Genomic DNA, 14,348 nt, shown 5'->3' with positions numbered 1-14,348 from the left:
CTGTTACATTTAATTTTAGATTTCTGAGACCTGTGCTCAGGTATTAAATATAGTTCGGAAGTGGAAAAAGGAGTGGGACTACAGTTGTTACTACCAGACAGGAGAGATAGCGACACTTAATTTGCCCTCCTCACCTATTTTCAGTTCCTACATTTGTTTTTGTTTTAAGTGCTAATACTGCAGTGAAACTGTACTTTTCTAGCTCAAAACAGTTTTCACAAATGTTTTTATTAGTTTTAATTTTATTTGGTTGATTTGTTACATTTATCTGAAAAAGCCAACATTGTGAAATTGATCTAGTCTGCTACAGCCAAAATAAAGGTAAAGCTTCAGATTCACTAGTCATGTAAGTATAGAGGCTTCCAAGTTTACCAATAGCATTCTAGTCTTATTTGTATTCATAATTAGCGTAATGATACACTATTAATCCCACCTACTTCTTTACCAGAGGCTTTAACAAATCTGGTGAGGTTTCTTAGAGAGGAGGGAGTGTAGAGGATGGGCAGGAGGTGACAGCAGTGGTGGTAAAAGTGTTAAGTATTATTTATGTAGATTTATTTTACTCCTTTTATTTTGAGAAGGGAAAGTTTGGACACCATTACTTTTGTGGCTTGAATTAGTGTGATAGATAGTAAAGCTGTCATTTATATCATAGTGGTTTCGGGCAGCACAATGTTGCATACAAAATCAAAGGGGTGTATTTCTTCACAGCCTTGACTGCTTTAGGTATCTGCTCAATTTCTAGTAACTTTACTAAGCTGCAGCATTCAGATATTAGTAAGTGGTGCCCTGACATAGGGGTGTTGTAATGGCCTCAGGAAGCTTGATGTCTTTATGAATAATGTACTCAGAATACTTCTGTAGAGCTTGTAATTTAACTTCCCATTCTGCCAGGTGATTTCTTCCTCTTGCAGCATCTGTTTACATAGACCAAAGAGATCTCCATGACTTAGGATAGGAATTAGAAAAAATATTCTAGATGCCACATTAACAGTATTTACTGCAGCATTAACATCCAATTGTTGCTGTTCAGATGTCTCCAAATTTGAGTTAAATGGCTAAGTGTGGGCCAGGACTAAGAGGAAAAAATGTTATTTTGTAGACCAGATCAAGTCACTTAATTGTATATTATTTTGTCACACGAAGGTCTTGCAGTGGCGATGACCTTTCATTATGGTGACCCTGCAAAAAGCCAAAGCAGATGTTATCTATAGGGCGCTGTAAAAATAGTCCAAGAGAAATGGCTCAGAATAGGGGAAAAAAACTGCGCTACAAACTTGCTAACAGTACGGTGGGTGATTATAATGACTACCTTATAGCATCCAAGAATTGTCAATCATACCTTAATGTTTATAGACGTGAAAAGTCAATGTGTAGTTGTTTAATTTGACATGACTCTCAGTCTGAGAAAGTGTAATCGCTGGAGGGGACAGTTAAGTAGCTGTGCTCCGTGTCAGCCTGTCTCGCTCCGACTACTGCACTAAACGCTTTCCTGATGAGCGATAGATTTGTTTAAATACCAGGATAATTGCTAGCTACAGCATCCAACACTCTTAATGCCTTGTACTACATCTGTATTGGCTCTTGCCTGAGGCTGTTTGAGGTTTCTGCAGGGAAGAAGGCTTGTACCTTCAATTACATTGTTCTCCTTCGGGTTTTGAAGGGTAATTGTTGCAGACATAAATAGGCTATAATATATTACATTTCGTTTCTTCCAAACTTGTTGAAGTAGATCAGACATGCCAGTGTTACAGCTGCTTGTGACATCTTGGTAGTCTGCAGTACTGAGAGCACACAAAGAACAAGACAAAATGTTCTTGCACTGGAAAAATACCAGACTTGTAATGCTATACTGGTGCAAAGCCAGTGAACTTGTTTTGCGTGTATAAAAGTATTTGCTTCCCCTCGCTGCTTCCACATGTGTAAATTATGATCATATATAAATACTAATGCTGATTGTGAATAATCAGAATATGGGAGAGACTCAGCTCTACTCTCTGTAATTAGGAGAGTGTCCGTGTTTTACCTTTTTACTGCTGTTGGTGTTCTAAGGAGGAGATAGAAAAGACCTGGTCGTTTCCGCTAGGGTGGTTATCCACTGATTGCCTTTTGCTGAGCACATTCCTGTTGTGTCACAGCACCCACACAGTGGTGCAGCAGCAGCAAATGCCAGCAGCTCCCCACTCTTCCCTACAGTGTGTCCCCACCTCTGCTACTAAAGGTTCTGCACTTGGTAACCACAGGCTGATGGAGGAAAAGCTGAAGGCCTCTGTATGTGGATTACAGCTCCCTTTAAAAATGTTTGACAGGATTGGGGGGAGCATTTATTTTTGAAATATTATTTTCTTTAAAGTCTGACAAAATTGTTGAGATTGGTTTTGAATTATGTTGGGAATTTAAGGCTTAATTAGTGGGGATTCATTTTACTGAGTGATGAGGAAAAAATGGGAGCCAGATTATACAGAGTATTCACTGTAGTTCATATTGTAATAAACCAAACAATTTTAATTTAGTTTTTTCTAAACTAAAAAAGACTCTTTAAGATTGGTATTTACATATTTGCATTTAGTCCCTACTTTCTCATAATTTTACAGTGCCAGTTTCAAAGCTCTATGCATGATGTTTATCTCACAGTATCTGTTAAATCAATCACATTTCTCAAGTTGAAAATTTGTCTGAGGTCTGAATCACACTCTCTATGCTATGTGTGTAGTTGGTTATTTATTCCATGCATAGCATCAATCATGTATTAGATTGCTGAAAGTAAAAGAATGTTCCTAGTCCAGTTGGCCAGTAGTTTTGTTTCCTTTCTGGACATAAAAGGAAAAGAAAAATCAATGAGAGCTCTCTCCCATTTGTTTATAAATCATTTTGCCTTTCAAGTTCTGTCTCCGAGCAATTGCAGTCACTGCAAGGAGGGTACTGTTTTCCCACCCTGGACTAACTGTTTACACTGTTTTAGAGGTTGTTTTTGTATTGGCTTTTGAGTTTATGAAACCCATTTTGATACAGTTCAGTTTTGATGCAGATTTGAGATAGCTGTGTATCCATAACTGTAGTATACATTTTTCTGATTACTCTAAATCAAGACTTCGCTCATGTTAGGTTTCGCTGTTTCCTCTCTTGGGTAAATATGAACTTGTAATTCAGAAAGCTGTCTCTACCAACACATCTTGCCCCAATGCTTCCCTGAATCACAAGTGCTTTCAGGATCTTTAATTTTGTGGATTGAGTCTCTTAATTTTTCCAAAGGCATAAACACTGTACACGGGTTTGTGCAAACAGAGTCTACATTGGAGTGAAATAACACTGGCTTGTTAAGAGACATCTGGTGTATTCCTGTTAGGTGGGTAGTTAGTTCCCTGGAATTACCCAAAATGAATATGCAACTGCCTAATTGTAGTTTAAAAGGCTCATGAGAGGGTTGGCCTGTAGTTTAAAAATAACTGCCCCTTCTCAGCTGTGGGGCTGACCTCAGTAACTGTGACTCTTAACTTTCCAGCTTGGACCATTTCATCTGCTTTTCTTTCTGCCTTCAACTGCTGTGTTTGTGTGGAGTAGGACTGCCTTCCCTATCTTTAAAGAGAGGGAAAATCCCCTGCTTTGACCCTGAATAGCACCACGTACAGAGTTACTGTGTTGTGCAAGCTCCTTGCAACCCATGCGCTTGACTCTCTTCACTGCCCGTGCCTGTGGTGGGTTGCAGTAGAGCTGCATGATGCAGGAGAGGATGAACTCCAGTTTTCACTTATCTTCATCCTTAGAGTGTCAAACCACCTTCTTACTGACCAGAGTTGTATTCAGCACTATTGAAATCAACTGAGATGGAGTGTTGGAGTGATTTCTTTGGAGGTGGGCAGTCTTCAATACAGCTACCAGGGTCTGGATTGGGCCCAGACACCTGTCTTAAAATTTTCTCTACAACAGATGACAGCAATAAAATTCTGAATTTCTATTTAAGTATTTTAGAACTTTCCTGTCACTATCGCTATCTGGACTTCAGAGAATGCCAGGCGAGGGGGCAGGGAAGTGCATGATGAAACTTGTTGACTAGACTTCCTCTCATTCCAGTGTTAGTAAGGAAAGATGGCACAAGAGGGCCTAGTACCCTTGAAGGAAGCTAACACAACCCAGGCTTTTGGGCCCTACTGGCAGGCTCTACGGCATGTAGACTGTAACCAGTGTGATCTCAGAGGAGCTTTGGTCCTTCCTAGCAAGTCTGCTGCTGTCAGGATCCAGAAGAAAATGCTGGCTATTGGTGGGTTGACCTTCCCACCAGGTGGACATCACCAGGTGGGCTATATGACATCATTGGGCCTGTAGAGATGCAGCTGGCAGCACCAGCAGCATCATTAGACATGCTCTCCAGCTGATGGCACACACTCAGAATTACTTGTATTGTGTTCATGGAAATGAATATGAATACACAATGGATCTGTCTTAAGCCTAATGTTGTGTGAAACTTCATTTAACTTACTTGACTACCTCAAAAATGTTTTGTGTTCTGTTTTTGTTCCTATTTACTCAAGTATTGTGACTTACTGCAGCAAGGTTCCTAAACGCTGAGGGGAATAAATCTCACTTTAAAACAAGTAGCAACATTTTTACTCTGCACATACCCATCTTGTGCTGTGTACTTCATCAATACTCGTTGAACCATTTTGCTGCAGATCTGCTGAACTTGCATCCAGATTAAAGTTAATACTAAAAATGGTAGTGCCATGGTAATACTAGATCACTTTAAAGCCTTCTGTGATTTTTAAATTGCAGATTTATTTAAATTGTAAGATGTAGGTGATAAGGCTTTTTCTTTCCTCTTACTCAATTTTGGGCACAGTCAGAGGTGAATATAGTGTTGCTCCTGGTGAAGTCCATGACAAACTTCCTGTTCTCTTGCAAGTGTGGTGCAAGTTGCAGATCTTTGTCTTCTCTCTTCCCAGCAGAGACAGTTGAATTATAAGAGAATTTTAAAAGTGAACCTATTTGCGAGTTGAAAACATTGTATTTACCATAACAGATCAATTGCATTAGACCTGGTATTTTTCACAGATTGTTTAGTAACCTCTTGACTTCCAAAAGCTTGCAAGTTATGTCCAAAAAAAATTGTTTTAAGCTGTATAATACAGCACTATTGCACTGAGACAGTGCTTTTTAAAATTAAATTGTTAAATGTGAAAGAGCTGAGTCTCTGATTATTAACTATTTGATTATGCTTTGAGCATTAGCACTGATGATCCTGGGCATGTATTTCGTCCTTGTTTTATAAATTGACATTGACAACGATGATATATGAAGTGACCAGAATTAACATTTACATTTACATGGCTAGTCTTGGTGTGGTGCAAACTATTTTTTTGTTCCTGATACACTAGTGAAGATTAACAGCCTTTCTGACCCGAGAGTGGAGAGACATTCAGCCAAAATAATGTTGTATTTGGATTTCTGTGCTGAATACTGAAAGGTTTTATGTGATTATTAAAGCTCTTAGAATCCTGTTTCTTTCGTTTAGCACAGCTACACAAGGGAGAAACTTTGTGCCTTTTGTGTCTCCACATACACTGCTACTTGGTAACATTATCCTGAGCCTCTAGTATACTCTTTCCTTTAAAATTAGTCATGTTTTTCAAAATCTTTTTGTTGCCTCAGCTGTTGCAAATGGCAGTGCATTTTTAGGTAGGACAGTTGATGCTTCTAAGGTAATTATTCACAAGGAACTTCTTGCATAGACAGGTTTGAAATACATGTATCTTAAAAAAGAAAGGCAGCTATATTGTAGTGATGCCCAGAAGCATATGCCCTAGGATTAAGGACTCCCTAGTTTTCTCTGGTGTTGGTCCAGGAGACAGATGTAGCCTGTGAGGTCTTCCCTTGAAACAGGAAGCAGTTCCTACCTCTGTGTGCACCCTCAGTGTCAGCAGTCATCCCACAAAAAAGCTTTTTGCCTGTTCAGTCACCTCAATGTGGCATTATTTGCTGGTTAGGTGGTGTTTGCGATGTATGGAAAAGCCTGTGTCATCAGCGTAGGAGAAGATGCAGAACCCAGAGGAGATGGACAGTAATCAATCTCCACTAAATTAGCATGAAGTCACCTAACTGTGCCTGAGGGAACTCAAGGATGCCAAGAGGATACCATGTTCTTTTCTTCATCTTCAGAGCTGGCTGGAAATTATTCTGATAGAAACTTTTACTTTGGAAAAAGCTAACCCACTTAATGTTTTTGCTGAAATCAAGTATTTCTGCAAACTTAGAACTGAACAAACAGAGGGTTCAGCTGGCTTTTTTTCCTCAACAGTCTCACAAGGATGATGAGCCCATTTTGGGCCCGGAGAAGAGACTCCAGGGATACATTACGGGGGCCTTTCAGTAGTTAGAGGGAGCTGATAAGGGCATGACTAGCTTTTTAGTAGATAGGAGAAGGAATTACGATTTTAAACTAGAGGAGGGTAGGTTCAGACTAGATACTGGGAGAAATTTCTTTAAATTATGGTGGTAAAATACTGGCACAGGTTGTCCACAAGTGGGAACATTTACAGGAACATTCAAGGTTAGGTTGAATGGATTCTTGAGCTACCTGATCTAGTTTGAGATGTCTCTTCTCACTGCAGGGGGAGTTGAACTGGATAGCATAAAGATTCCCTCCAACCAAACCGTTCAATGATTCCTGTCTAAGATTTGGAGTTGTAGGCAGTCCATTGCTGTTCTTGCCTTGCTTTCAAGGGTTGCTGGCCATTCACATGGTTGTGTGGCCTCTTGTGACTCTGATTTGTGGAATGGTTTGTTCTCTTTTCAAGGGAAAAGAAAAAAAAAACAAAACCAAAGCAAACAAATCTCTGTAAAAACAATTCATTTCATGGATCTGGCTTCAGAAAGTCACCACACAGGAGAGGCATGTGGGGTGCTAAGAGCTGCCTTGCTACTGTGCCCAGTAGTGGGACAGTCTAGGGATTTCCAACATTCTGGCCCCCATAGCACAGCAGTTTCATGCAAAACCAGTCCTGGCAGGATAAAATGCTCAAAATAGAAAGTTAGGCCTGTGCACCAGCAGCTGGTAAGATAGTTATGTATTTCTCATGAGAAATGATTGATATGTTTGTATTTTAATAGAGTGTTGTTAGAATTTGTTGTTGTTAGAATTTGATTACTACAGGAGTAAGAAAAACAATCCAAATAGTGGATTTGAAGTTCATTTTTTTCTCAGTGCTGCCTGTCTTTTGTCAGTCTTCTGAGTATAATACACCAGGGACATCTTTTTTTCATGGAGAATCAGTCTCCAGTGTTGTGTGTGGAATAGAGAAGTAGTATCTGACTTCCAGGAATACAGAGATTGAAGGTCCCAGCTTTGTCACAGTCTTGTTACATGATGAAGCAAATAACTTCATTCCTCTGAGATTCCTTGCTGCGCCTCAGTTAGTGACAGATGCTCAAATACCCCCTATACTTCACAGCCACTATTTAAATCTTCCTTTGCTGAAAATCAGTGCCACCTCCTATGTTTCTGTGGCTGTTCTCTAATCTTGAATCTTTAAATGGTTTGTTGGTGGCCTGGTTTCTGTTTTTCAAAAATTCCTGTTGGACTCTGATGCAGAGTACAGCAGTGCAAACCATTGGGGTCTCTGGTGGACCATGAATATCTGAGGGAAGTAAGGATCTCCAAAAGTAGGTCTGCTGGTCAAGAGTTACAGCCTGAAGGAGAAGCATGTGTATCTCTGCAGTACTGGCAATACAACACCTATTCTTCATTATAATTCCCCGTGTTGCTGTGCAGTTGTGTACCCAGGACAACACAGGGGTTTAAATAAAGGACTGGAGAAGGCTAGGGAGGGAAAAGGGAGATACTTTTTGCATTAAATCGTGACGCCTTTCTTTGTAGTGTTACTACCAGTTTGAAAATAGGTCAAGTCTAGGACTTCATCCAAGCTCTTTTATGGCTGAGGTTGTCATGCTTTATGAGTAATCGTACAGAATGTTTTCACTTATAGACGACTCAAAAATGATCTACAGAAATGCCTGTTTTACCTTGCTGCTCAACAGTGGGAGATGCCTGCTTTATGTTGAGGTGCTGGAGAACATTTTGCTTCATGTCTTCCAGCACAAAATCTTTCTGCAATTATTAAAATAATGCTTTTTTTGAGAGGACTAGCCATTAGGGTTCCTGGCAGTGGAATATAAACTGGGGAGGTTTCTGTGAAGGTGTGTACCTGGCTGGGACCCGACTCGGTAGAGTGAGCACTTGGGGTGAATACATCCACAAGAAGCAAGTAACCATTCATGTCTGGCAAGCAAAGAGAGCTTCTATCAGCTGAATTCTGTCTGTGTTGCCTTTCAGTTATTCAAAGCAAGGGTACTCACCTCAGTACACCTGAAGTTTACCTGAGATTGTTCATCCAATGCATTTCCTACACTGCTGCAGTGGCTTTATGACATGAAGTTAGCCATAGAATGTAAAGCTGGTGATAAGAGAGAGCACTGGTCCATCAGTACTGCTCTGCTCCAGTTTGTGCATGCAAGCATGAAGGGCAGTTGCTTTATAGAAGATTGGTATAGTTTCAAGCTGTGTTTTGGAGCCTGAGTAAAAAGGCTAAGCTTCCCAAGTACCATTTTAGCAACCTGTTTGTCTAGATCGTAGTGGGTGAGAAGTGGCAAACCTTATTTTATTGTTTCACATATTACTGTAAGAGAATTTGAAACCAGAGGTGAGGGAGTCAACAGGAGAATATTTTCTCCGGCTTCTGGTTTCTAATTACATCAGTTATAGCCCTACCTTCTTAGTTGCTAAAACTGCAAGCATGAACTGGAAAAGAATTGAGATAATCCATGGTAAAGCATACTGAATAATGATCTCTATTCAGATCTTTACCTTTTATCTTGAGTTCCTAATGCCAAAAATTAATGCTAAATAAAAGACACAATAAATGTGCCCTACTGTGGGCATCCAGGATAATCCTAATTGCCTTAAATGTTAGTGACAAGAGTAGGTGTTTAAGAAGAGGAGAAGGGCAGTGCGGTGAAACACTACACCTGTGTTAAGAGACACAGATGGAGTGTGCGTTTGTTTCAAGATCCTTAGGCTTGTTTTTATTTTTGCATCAAAAAGCAGCTCTGTTTGTTGCTCTTGTAACTTCTTTTCAGCAGGAAAATATCCACAGACATATATTTCTGGAACTGGACAAGTTTCCATTGTGTTAATAGTTTGCAAAGCAGAAAAGGATCATCACTCCTGTGTTCTTGCAAATCAATTCACATTGTAGTCAGCACAGAAGAGTCCATTACAGATTGATCACAGGAACAGTCCCAAAGACATTTCAGTTTATCAAAATAATATGTGGAGTTTATTTTTAAGGCAGATCCATAGCTGAGTTTTCTTTTCCCCCTTGTAAACTGCTTAGTATAAGCTCCTCTCTTACACATTGGTGCGCGTCATACTGCTGTGAAGAAGTCTGGACTCACACTATCTTGTGGTGACCAGCTGCAGCAAGCAGAAGCTCTTGGCTTCCAGTGTGCTTCCAGAATTTATCCCTATGGAAGCTATCCTCTGGTCCAGATCTGTAGTGGGACCCGAAGGATGGAGAAGAAGGACAGTCAGTACAGAAATGCATAGTGCATGTATGCACTTGTGGATGCTGGCAGGAATTTTCAGTAAGAATCATTTAATCCTGGCAGTCGTCCTGAGCAAGTGAGAGGTAATGATGAAGATAACAATTTGGAGGTTTTTTAACTGTAGTTCATTCAAAGTAGAAGCAGAAGAAATATTCACCAAGTCCTTGATATTCACCAAGTCCTTCAGGAACATGTCTTCCTTCAGAAACTTGCAAATGTCCTTCAGGAACATGTATTTCTGGGGCTTTACAAAATTGTAATCTTTGTGTTCAAAGAAAATTTTGAAAACACAGCTGATTCAAGTTCATATCTTCCTGAAGCTTCTCTGTGACCTAATAGGAACCCACGGACCCATCTCTTGACTGTTGGTGTCTTAGATCTGCACAGGGCCAAATACCAGGATATGAGACTGAACACATTGCATGGCTGGCTTATGAGCAGTTTTTGCACCCTGGTGTAAGTCAATAGTCCTCCATCTTTTTAAATGGAACATTCACATAGGAATGGACCACATGAGCAGTATCCCAGAGGTAGCTTTTCTTTTTGACCATTTGTGAGTTAACTCTGCTAAAGGAGTTGAGCCCTTGTTCAAGAACATAGGGTTAAGTACTCCCAAAGGTGACAGGCAGCTGTTAGGAGAATTTACTTGATCTTCTTGCATGTGTTTACTTGTAGGCCACATCTTGCCCATCTTATCATCTTATCTTGCTTATCTTACCATCTACAGGACAGACCTTGACATTCTTGCTGCCATTCTGATGTTTTCTCCGTAACAGGAAAATTGTGCTTTCTCCCATTCTCTTTTTTTTTGGTATGTCTTCTCAGTTGCTGAGACAGCAGCTGAGGATTCTGATAGTTCTCTGGTTCCTAGTGGCTGATTTTGCAGTACTGACTGTTTCGAGGGTTTGTTTGGTTGATTTGGGACTTTTGACCTAATGCTTTGTAGGCAGTGACCATAGTGTTACCTTAGTTGCTATAGCCTGGCAGGCTGATGCTGAGAGGTAGAGTCAGCCCTCTTGGCAACAATCTGAGCAGGGTATATTTGACTTGGGTGGAAACTGGACAGTGTTTTCAAACTGAGCTTGACCTGTGGTTATTTCCAAGCCACCAAGTGAGCCAGCATTGCCAGCCACCCTTTTTGGCTTCTAGTGGTTTGAACTGGCATCCTGAGGAGAATGCTAGTGCTATTTTCTCTTGTTCTGCCCTTTGTGCAGGTATCACGACTTGATTCTTGGCTGGACTGCCAGTGGTTTCCCAGGCCAGTTTGGTTTTCAGGAGCCTTTATGTGAGATCTCTGTAGCCTGGACTGGAGGTTGCTGCTTGCAACAGCAGTAGTATTTGCAGAAGGAAAGTGTTCTGGAGGAGAAGGTACTACAAAGAGCAGTTTCTGTCCACTCTCATGCCAAAAACTTGGGCATGCTTTAGTGATGTTCCCATGCCATCAAACTGCCAATGGCATCTAGTTCTCCATCCTACGTGTGTGGCTGTGCTGACAAACAAGTGTGCACACCAGGAAGAAGTGAATGACCCTTAGCAGTGTGTGGGCCTGACATGCTTACTCACTTTCCTTTCCCTAAGAAAGGTGAAAGAGTTTTAAAAAATTAATTGTACCACTCAGTTTTAAATCCTTACAAATTAATCCTTATTTAGAGTTTGATCATTTTTTAAATATATACTCAAGAAAATATGTACTTTCCAAGCATGAATGTCTTTCTGATTTCTCGCATCACTGAAAGTGTATTAGTTGTTTCAGTCCACTGAGTTTTGGGGATCACTCAAGTTAAAAGTCAATGCAGTTGTCAGTGTCAGAAGACATAAGGTTTTGTGTCTGTGGTTGGGATCCCTTCTCACTACTTTTCCTGTGTGATATTAGCTGATTTTTTTTTTCAGATTCATATGGCTCAAAAGTATTCAGGTGCTTTCCCAAGGGTAAAAGTTAATTAGATTAAGGAATGGTCTTTAAAAACTGTCATAGACCCAATTCTGGTACTGTTATTTACACAGATAAGGGCTGTGTAACAACTGTGGGAGGATCAGCCACAAGCCTCAAACAGATGAAACTCATATACTTAAGTCAAAAAGAACATGGGTTTTGTTTCTTTGAACTTGGAATTTCTACATTTTATTGCTGTATGATTAAAACACTGGAACAAAATGGCTTATTTCCTTTTTGCTGCCTTTTTATAGCTACAAGTCCCAGTCTGAGTATCTTGTACTTTTTATCAGCATTGCACCTACTCACTGCACCTTGCTTGACTTCAGTGACTGTTGACTGCACTGCAGGTCTGTTCAATAAAGCAGTCCAGGTCTGGATACAGAAGTAGCAGTCTTACCTGCTCAGGGAAAATCTAGATAGTAACAGATTGTTTTTAAAACCTTTGTGGCTCTTATTACATACACTTACACATATTCGGAGAGCAGGGTATATATATAGCCCAAGTTGCCCAATAAGCAAAACTTTGATTAATTTGGAAGTCAGGGGGAAAACTGGAGGACCTTCACCTGGTCAGAAGACTTAGGAGCTACCACTTGAGATGCTAAGAAACAGATTTGGTTGTCTGTCTACCAAAAAAAGGTGTCTTCTGTGCCATTCCGCAGGTCTATACTAAACTAACATAGAGTTGTCAAAAAGTAGACCACAAAAACGAAGTGGCAGTTCTGCTGTGGTAGGTTTTAACATATGTACCTGTAGCATGTTGAATCTGTTGGATTCTTTGTGTTTGCAAAATAAAATTAAAAAAAAAAAAAAAAAAAAACACAACAAAAACCCCCTAACACTCTCTGAAACTTTGTCACATAGTTTTATAGATCCCAGTATTTAAAGGTGGGCGTTTACATCACTTCAGGCACATGCTTGCTTAGAAGTATTAACAAAATAAATAAACCTCTTGCCCATTGGCTAAATGGGATTAAACAAAAAATTACCCCTTTTAAGGTCAGTCATTTCCCTCATACTTTTGTCCTGGAGTCCAGGAACACACAAAATCCTTACAGCATGTCGTAATCCTTCACACACCTTGGGCCTTGCTAAATCACAGCAGAATGAGGTTCTGAGAGTTGGAGAGCTGAGCCCTTGAGCCAGCAGCCCTGTTGAGGTGATGCCAGCTGCAGTACTACATAATGCAAGGCACCTTATGGAGAAGGAGATGATTCCTGGTGCTAGACCTGGCCATATCCTACCAAAGCTGCAATTGTTGGCAGGCACAACCTAAAGCTGTGATCTACCATTGAGGAGCTAGTCTGTAGGACACATCAGGAGAGGTGATAATTCTGAACTTTCTGTTGGTGATTTCCCTTTAGACATTGGCATGTGGACCTACAGAGCATCTCTGCTCTGTCATTACGAAGTAGTCAAAGCATGAACCACTCCAACAAATACTCACCTGAAATAGTGCACAGTGTGTGTTTTAGATCATGGGAGTGTGGTGCAGACTGGGCCATACAGTGAGGATGTTTGTGCTGCTTCCCTTGCAGAGGAACAGTAATGTTTCTCTGTTCTGCTTGCTTCCTGTAATCTGCGTGTTTACACTTGGTTCAAGTCCTCTAGGAGCTCTTAGGCCATGATGAAATTACTTAATGGAGGAAGTGAAGTGGAAAGACCAAGTGGTATCCTCATCCAGACACTGAGGAGATGTGACTTCTCCTTGGACTCTGATACCAACCCTGCTTAAACACTAAAAAGGAAAGGTAGGAAACACAGCATTAGGAATCTCCTGGTGTGTTCTTAAGGCAGAAAAGAGTTTCGCTCTTGGAAACCATAAGGATAATTTCTGATTCAACACTTTCTGGTTTCAGGGTTGGTGGGCTAGAAAAAGGTAAAATCTAAACAGTTGCTCTCAACTGCAGGTTATGTAAGTGCAGTTCCAGCCGGTTCTAAGTGCAAATCAGTGCGCTGGTTATTTTGCTCCTGGAGGAGTTGGCGACCTGCTTGGCAGTTCTGTGCATTTGATCACATAGCAAAAGAATACATGATGATGCAGACCAGATTCCTCTTTCTGTGTTATTAAACAATTACCATTTGCAGAATATATAGAAATTACTGGAAGTTGCCTTGATTATCTTGTCACTCCCTCATGTCTAAGCACTGTGTCTTATTCTTTGTATTTTAGCTGGGAAAAAATGTAATATAGGGTTAATATCCCATTCCCTGGAGTTAAAAAATTTATGTCAGCTCTAAAAGACAATAATAGGGTCTGCTTTGGCAGAGTGATGTTAGAGCCTTAGTCATCCCTTATATGCATCAAAGGAGACACTTGCCTTAAATCAAGGAGTCAGGCTCTGCAATATCAAAAATGGTCAAAACTCCCTGAAAGGAATGGAAATGGCTATTTTGTCTGCTCATGGGTTAAGTAGGTGAAAATGGTGTATGTGATGTCAACTTCATAGTGTCTTTTCCATCTCTTCCTAACCAGTGTTGTGTTTAAAAACAGGACAAATTTGGAAGCTGAGCTGCCAATGGAAGTTACTGCAGAAACACAGGATACTACAGAAATTGAATGTTCGTGGTTTTTTTGAGAATGTATTTCTAACTTTCTCATGAAAAAGTCGGCTAAACCCAGATGGTGCAGTTTACTTCCCTTGAATCCTGTTGAACTTGACTGGCTATCAAAGTCAAGCCTAACTCGATCTTTTTCATTGAACTTCAGGACTACTAGAAGTCCCCAGTCTGAAAGCACCCAGGGCTCAAGTGTGGAGGAGCAGCTCACTTAGGCACAGCGGTGTGATTTCAGGACAGAGTTTAAGCCTCAACT

At 40.4% G+C, this 14,348-nt stretch overlaps 1 protein-coding gene across 1 annotated transcript in view; it reads left to right on the top strand.

Moving 5' to 3' along the window:
• Positions 1-14,348, top strand: part of DMRT1 (doublesex and mab-3 related transcription factor 1) — a 57,944-nt gene that overhangs the window by 42,488 nt on the left and 1,108 nt on the right. The gene's annotated exons all lie outside the window — the stretch shown is intronic.

This window comes from Motacilla alba, chromosome Z (assembly GCF_015832195.1).
Source record: "Motacilla alba alba isolate MOTALB_02 chromosome Z, Motacilla_alba_V1.0_pri, whole genome shotgun sequence".
NCBI classification, from domain to species: domain Eukaryota; kingdom Metazoa; phylum Chordata; class Aves; order Passeriformes; family Motacillidae; genus Motacilla; species Motacilla alba.
Note: the sequence above shows the minus strand (reverse complement) of the source record. Positions and strands in the feature narration are given on the sequence as shown.